The 6945-nt window shown below is 32.5% G+C and overlaps 1 long non-coding RNA gene across 1 annotated transcript; it reads right to left on the bottom strand.

Annotated features, from left to right (window-relative positions):
* Window positions 1-1842: 1842 nt before the first annotated feature.
* On the bottom strand, window positions 1843-6635 carry LOC149791780 (uncharacterized). The gene is made up of 3 exons (XR_016423205.1): window positions 6458-6635; window positions 2668-2754; window positions 1843-2015 (listed from the first exon to the last, which is right to left on the bottom strand). It is a non-coding gene; the product is annotated as an uncharacterized LOC149791780 (long non-coding RNA).
* Between the last annotated feature and the right edge of the window lie 310 nt (window positions 6636-6945).

Below are 6945 nucleotides of genomic sequence, written 5' to 3'. Positions count from 1 at the left end.
CATCATTTCATCTCTGGTTGTTAATGTTAATGCGGTATGGACGCCACCTGCAAGGGAAGAAAATATAACCGTTTTAGGGTAAATTGAGGTAACCTATTTTCCTTTTCGCTCTTCTTGCAAGAATCCAACTCGTATTTAGTAGTATTTATGTCTGTACCTATGAAAAATGAAAAACGACGTTAGGTGTTTGCAATATTACATCATCCATCCTAGATATGTGTGTGTCTGTGTTTTATTTCTCCTTAAAACGTCTAGAAAAAACGTGGTTAGAAGCTATTCCAGACTTCGAGTCACCAAGTCTCGGCACCATTTCATCTCTGGTTGCCAATGTTATGAAGTATTGATATAACCTGTGTTTAACACAAATGAGTTAATGTATTTTTTTATTTTAAATTTGATGTAAGAATCCAAGTCATATTAGGTGGTATGCATGTCTGTGCCATGTTTCATCATCCAAGGTTCCAAACTTGTATGTGTATATGTGTGTGTGTGCGTGTTTATCTTCAGATTGAAGCCCCAAGAGTATTAACCAGTCTCTGAAGGGAGTATTAGAAAAAACGCAGTAGATGTTATTGGTTACTGCTGCATACATACATTTGTTGGGAATTACGGCTTTTTGTTGGCATGTTCACAAGAAGGTAATGAATGTAAATTGTCACTTGTCAAGAAAGTATTACATATGTAGTGGCAAACTCTATCTAGCAATTCATCTTTGAAGAGAATACTATAGTATCATGTCTTGAATGTGCGACTTTGTGATTTATGTTTTGACTTATTCATTTTGGTTTCCAGTAAGCGCTGTGTAATACTCATTCTCGCTAGTTATAGCATTATGTCACCAGTATTCAGTATTTCCACGGTACTCCCTTATAATTCCTAAATCAAACAATATTTTGAAAACATTAAATCTTATTTAAAATATTAGACTTACTCTTATCACATATAACTGTATGACTTTCATCACATGACGTGGTACCGAATTCAAAACTGTCATGGTCCATCTTCACTATACCGATACAAATCTGTGTCACCGTCTGTCCATGACCTGCACAAGATACGGCAATAATGTTTGTAGGATACCTGACATGACTTTGTAGGTCCTAAGACACTTAATATCATCTATGCGACAGAGAAATATTTTTTTTTATTCTTGTTTTTTTATATACCGTATGCTGGCATTCTCAGTAATGTGTAATATGAATTCGTCTATTGAAATAAATGCGAGGACCTAATTGTGTATTTAGTAAACGCATCGGAACACTGCATACAATGAGATAACTTCTAAACATATGTTCATCTTCTTATACATGACTTATTATACATGATTCAACTGACAATGATAAAAGTTGTATGAGCCACGTTATGGAGTGGATACTGGCTACAGCTGAATGAATCACATAAATCATTTGGTACTGGATATAGCTCAATGAATCACATTATTCACTGGACACTTGATATAACTGCATGAATCACGTTATACATTTGATACTGGAAATAACTGTATGAAGCACATTATTCATTGGACAATGGCTATAATTTTATTGATGATGCACCTTTTCGTCAACAAAAATCACCCGAGTGAATATTTAAAACATAAAATATTACTTATAAAATTAATATTCATCTGAGACAGATAAAGTGTCATGAGAATAATACTACCATATGAAGACTGAATATATATATATATATATATATATATATATATATATATATATATATATATATATATATATATATATATATATATATATATATATATATATATATATATATATATATATATATATATATATTCACGCGGATCAAATTTGTATATGTCATTTGGACTAAAAGCCTACTCAAACTGTTGATGATACTGGTATCATTGAAATCCTTGATCCAGTGTGTCCTGTTTACTGGAGTAATCATTGGTATTATAAAGGATTCTACTCCCTGCATGGACGCACTGGACTTGAGACATTCATTTTCGGCATCAGCGTACGGTAGCGTTTCCTCATTGTTCTCGAACTGTTCATCTGGTCGAAATTAATAAAATGTTGATACATTTCCGACGATAAAAACAGGGTCCAGATCATAATTTTACCATTTATGTCATCCCGAATATTAGCCAATCAGTTGCTTCTATTCGTTCATTCGACTTTGTGATTGGCTCGGTATTTGCTCTTGCACATCATATTAGTTTGAGAGTATATGCAACCATTAAATTACGTTGTCATTGGTTTCGAAACATTAATCATTTCATAGTGCAAAAAGATCGTTCCTAAATGTTTCGTATATTTATTTCAAATCAAATGTAAATTACTAGAATTTAGGATCGTGGCGACGAACCCCTGAAAAGATTTAACATACCTAATGTTTTCACCGTCACAAACCGGATGTGATCCATATTAAAGGTTCCGGATCAAGTATTTTTCTTCTCATTTGTAGTTATATTGTTACATAAGTTACAAGGTTAATAATTTAAAGAATCAGAAAGATATTTTTTTCTTTAACTCATTTGTTAACTTTTGTGATGACAAATGCACACATATTTCACGAAAAATTACATAATAATAAGTTATTCATGTCTCCTTTTACTGTAGTTCATAATCAATTATTTTTAAATCGACAATACAATAAAGAAAGCATTGTTTCAAGTATTATTATCGCTGTATTCAAGGTTGTTACCTTTGTTGCAAATGTAAGTAAGGTTTTCGTTTGTGTCCTCTCTCCTCACTGTGACATATCTGCATATTGTTTTCATCTCGTTAGCGTCTGTTTTGTATTAAAAAATACGAAATGAGGCAGCCAGAACTGCGACTGGTGCAACATTTTAGAAAGAAGTACAATTCACTTTAATTCTACGGTTTTTTTTGTTCTGTTTCATTTTATTTATTTATTTTTGTACCTCCCCTGTCTCTACTCCCAAAATATTCTTAGCATTCTACACAATGTCTGACACAATTTAATTGACAATTTCTCTTTTGAAAATCTTTCTTATCTTCATCCTAGTCTTTCACCGAAACTGTTTTTCTTCTCCATCATCCCGCTTTATATATCTTGGCTAAAGGCTTATGCTTAACCAAGAGACTTTTCACTTTGGCTATTAAATAATTTAGTTATTTTGTTATTAAAGTTTAATATGATTCGTCATGTATTCATATACATTTAAAATATTTGGATCATAAAAGGAGACGAACATTGTAAGCCATTGTATCTCGTTTTAATCGTTCACCTTCTATAGTGTACCCCTCTAATCTAGTGCTACACAATTATGAAATAAAATATGTTTAAACTCAAATCTATCAGAAACAAACACATTATTAGCAAACAAATTGTGTTAAGAAAACTTGGTTTAGAACGTTCTTTCTTTAAAATTTTTAATCCTCTTAAATATACGCACATCATAAAGAAATGATTCTGGAAAATTACATGCAATCAATATGGTGGATTTGCCAAGATTTCCATAATTTACAATATTAGCCTTCTTTTTAAAAAAGGCATCAAAGTCGTAATGACAGAAAAATAATGTCCGGAAGTCTGGTACGACAATGAAATATATTGCTAATCACTTTGCACAGAAAATTTAAATTTTTAATTTAAAACACTTATATTGTTATTGAAAACAAATATGTCAGACGTGACAGTATTTACACTTGTAATCCTCCACGGTCGGTACGATACCGTGATGCTAAATTATTTATCTGTTATATTTTCATCATAAAAAATATTCAGTGCAAACATGTTTTTGAGGTATGTAAACGGAGATAATATGAATAATTGTTTTATTTGTTTATTGTTCTTTTATTTTAACCATTTTCGGTATTTCAAGTGGCTGGCCGACAAATACAAATTTTGATAGAGGGCAGTTTAAATGTTGTGTACTTTTTACTTCATGAAACAAAACGTTTTACGAGATCTGTGATTTGTATATTTGCACCAGAATCAAGTTTTCCCAGTTTTGTTTTGTGAAAAAGACAGTATCATCTATAATCCCTCTAAGCAACAAAAAAAAAAAATTATGAAAATATGGACAGTGAAATCTTTTCGTAGTAGACAGAACCTCTAAGTCACTAATCTGATACGTGTGCACATTTCGAATGATTGTTTAATTTGTCTATGAAAAAGATAAGGTCTGGTGAACTTGAAGTTTGTATGACATTAAAAACTGCGGTTGAAAAACAATACATTGGAAAAGGAGACAAAGGCTTTATTCTTGGGTGTTTTTCTGTAACAAGCTTATGGCGTTACGCTACACACATCTAATGTGTCAGATTTGCAGATTGTTTCCATGTCGCCATGAATACATTGACAATGGAAAAATGTTTCTTGGAAATGTCAATAATACATTGCTAATTGCGTTACTATGTAATATAAACATAATCAAAGGTCTCCGAGGAGCACGTTTTCCCTAATAATCTGTCAATTCAATTCATTTATCCAAGTAAATGTTCAGCTTAAAAATAAAACAATACAATTTATATGAATAATTATGCAGAAATAATTAAAACTATAATGACAAAGTACACACTACAGACATACCACAGTTCATTCTTATAATACATTACATGACATACGGATGATGAAAGGGCTTTCAATATGGTAGATAATTATTTTAACATCATTCTGAATTGCATACAAATGTTTTATACACCTTTCCAGTTTAGTTCTAAATTATGTATATGGTGGATATTTTAAAAATAAAGTAAAATTCATTTTGAGTAAATTAATACTATCACGAACGCATAATCTACCAAATCTCTTTGTCCACAATTTCAACCTATAGTTAATGTACTCCTCAGACATGTCATTCATGATAGAGCAACTTTATATTTAAAGAACATATTGGATACCAAATATATTTTCAAAATTAAATCTCTTTTTAAACTTTTGTTAGAGCTAACGCTTTTTTCATTCACTTTTCAATGCTAAGTTGTAAAAGCTATGCGGTGTTTACAGGGTGTAAAAACCATGTAATCGCCTTCACCTTGATGTAACTAGACATCATAAAATCCAAGTCTGACATCACATACTCGCTGATGTACAAGACCTTACCAATTCCTAGTCTGAGTAGATGATTATTCATTTGATTTGGCAAAGCCAGCCTACCGATATTCACTAGGTGCTGTCAGCAGTTGATATAATGCATTTGGCTTTAAAGGACCATCCATGTTTACAACCAAAATTTGGTATGTGTGTGTGTGTGTGTGTGATTTGAATTTTTAACGTAGCTCTAACAATTTGTTAGTCATATCGCTACGATGTCTGCAGTGTGACAGCTTCTAGTGATGACTAGCACTGGGGCATCATGCCGCAGACATGTAGGATGATGCCCCACCCAATTACATTATCCTGACACCAGGCCGACCAGTCCTAACACAAACCTCTTTATGCTGAGCGCCAAGCGAGGTAGCTGTTAGTACTATTTTTGTGAGTCTTTGGTATGACTCGGCCGGGGATCGAACCCACGACATCCCGCATCCGAGGAGTACGCTCTAACCACTAGGCCACCGGAGCGGAAAAACTTGGTATAAATGATTGCATAAAACATGGTGTACGTGATCCTATGAAACATGGTATACACGATCATATAAAACATGGTATACGTGATCGTATAATTCACTGACCAAAGAGAGGAATGTTTGAAAAATGTTTGTTTAAAAACTATATTTGTACAATAAAATATTTGTATACAATTTAAAGTGTTTAATGTAATGAATATACTCACATCCATTATATCAAATGTATTTAAACAATACTGTTTTACAAACGTACGGTTAAAAACAAACAGCAATATTTTAAAATCAGAACATTTACATATTGCCTGCACATGCTTCAGCAGTGCAGTTTTATTCCCTTTGATAGGTTAGATAAAATTAATTTCTGACTATTTTAATGTGGTTGAAAATAATAACTACATATTAAAATAAATTCAGCAATGTCCTTACTGTAGCATAACATTTCATCATTTTTTTTATGTGCTCCGTTGTCTTAAACCACTATTTATGCTTGAGTCAGATTTCCTTTTATTCCGCAATTTTAGTTTTCATGAAATTTAATTATTTTGTTCAGAGGTTATTTTACTGTCAGCAGTTCTGAGAAATGCCATCGGCATACGTATAACAATTATGTGGATTGTGTTTGGCTTAATTTGTATGCCTTAGAACTATTAATTTTGAACAAATATAAATGTGAAGGTACATAGAGATTACAAATATGTTGATTTAACATACAACCTTATCGAGTACTAAGAGAGCACTGTTTGAATTCTGCCACATTATTTCCAGTTAGCTTCAGTAACTACAATTTTGAGATGTTTAGCTTGATCCATGAATAGATGTTGAATGATCTAGGATCTATACCTTGGGAATACAGTGTGACGGACAGACGAGGAAACAAACGGAACAAGTGTATACAAATCCCAACAATTTTTACTAGGTAGGGTATGACAAAAATACAAAAACAATGTTTAGCTTACTTTTCTCATAGCAGAAAGTGTATTCCTTTCCATCAATCCAGGCGAATTCTCCAACATGCATCTTTCCAAGAGCGCGTGCAGCTCGCATGCCGGGAAGAATGGCGTATGACATGTTGTTACAAGTTTCTCGTGCTCTTATCAATGACAGTTGGTCAGATAATCGGGTGAACACTGTTTCGTTTCCTTCGTAAAAGAGGTACATTAAGATCTAATCAGAAGTTAAAAATCGTAAGTCATAATACAGAATAAAATCCGTTTGATTTGATTAGACATTCAAAAGTTCATATTACGCTGTACACTCATGCGAGAGTTTGTATGTACCGTCTGATGCACGTGAAGTGCACACACAGGAAGGATAATCCGTATTAATGTTGCAAACTTTTCTGATTTGGCTTAAAAAAGGTAAAAGGTTACTAAGATTTGATAAAGAAGATAGGTACTGCATAATATATGCACCTATATCAATGGTCTTTTAATTTGTATTACCA

The sequence above is a fragment of the Sinohyriopsis cumingii genome, chromosome 9 (assembly GCF_028554795.1).
Source record: "Sinohyriopsis cumingii isolate HCF-2022 chromosome 9, ASM2855479v2, whole genome shotgun sequence".
Taxonomy (NCBI): Eukaryota; Metazoa; Mollusca; class Bivalvia; order Unionida; family Unionidae; genus Sinohyriopsis; species Sinohyriopsis cumingii.
This window is presented reverse-complemented; position numbering and strand designations above follow the sequence as displayed.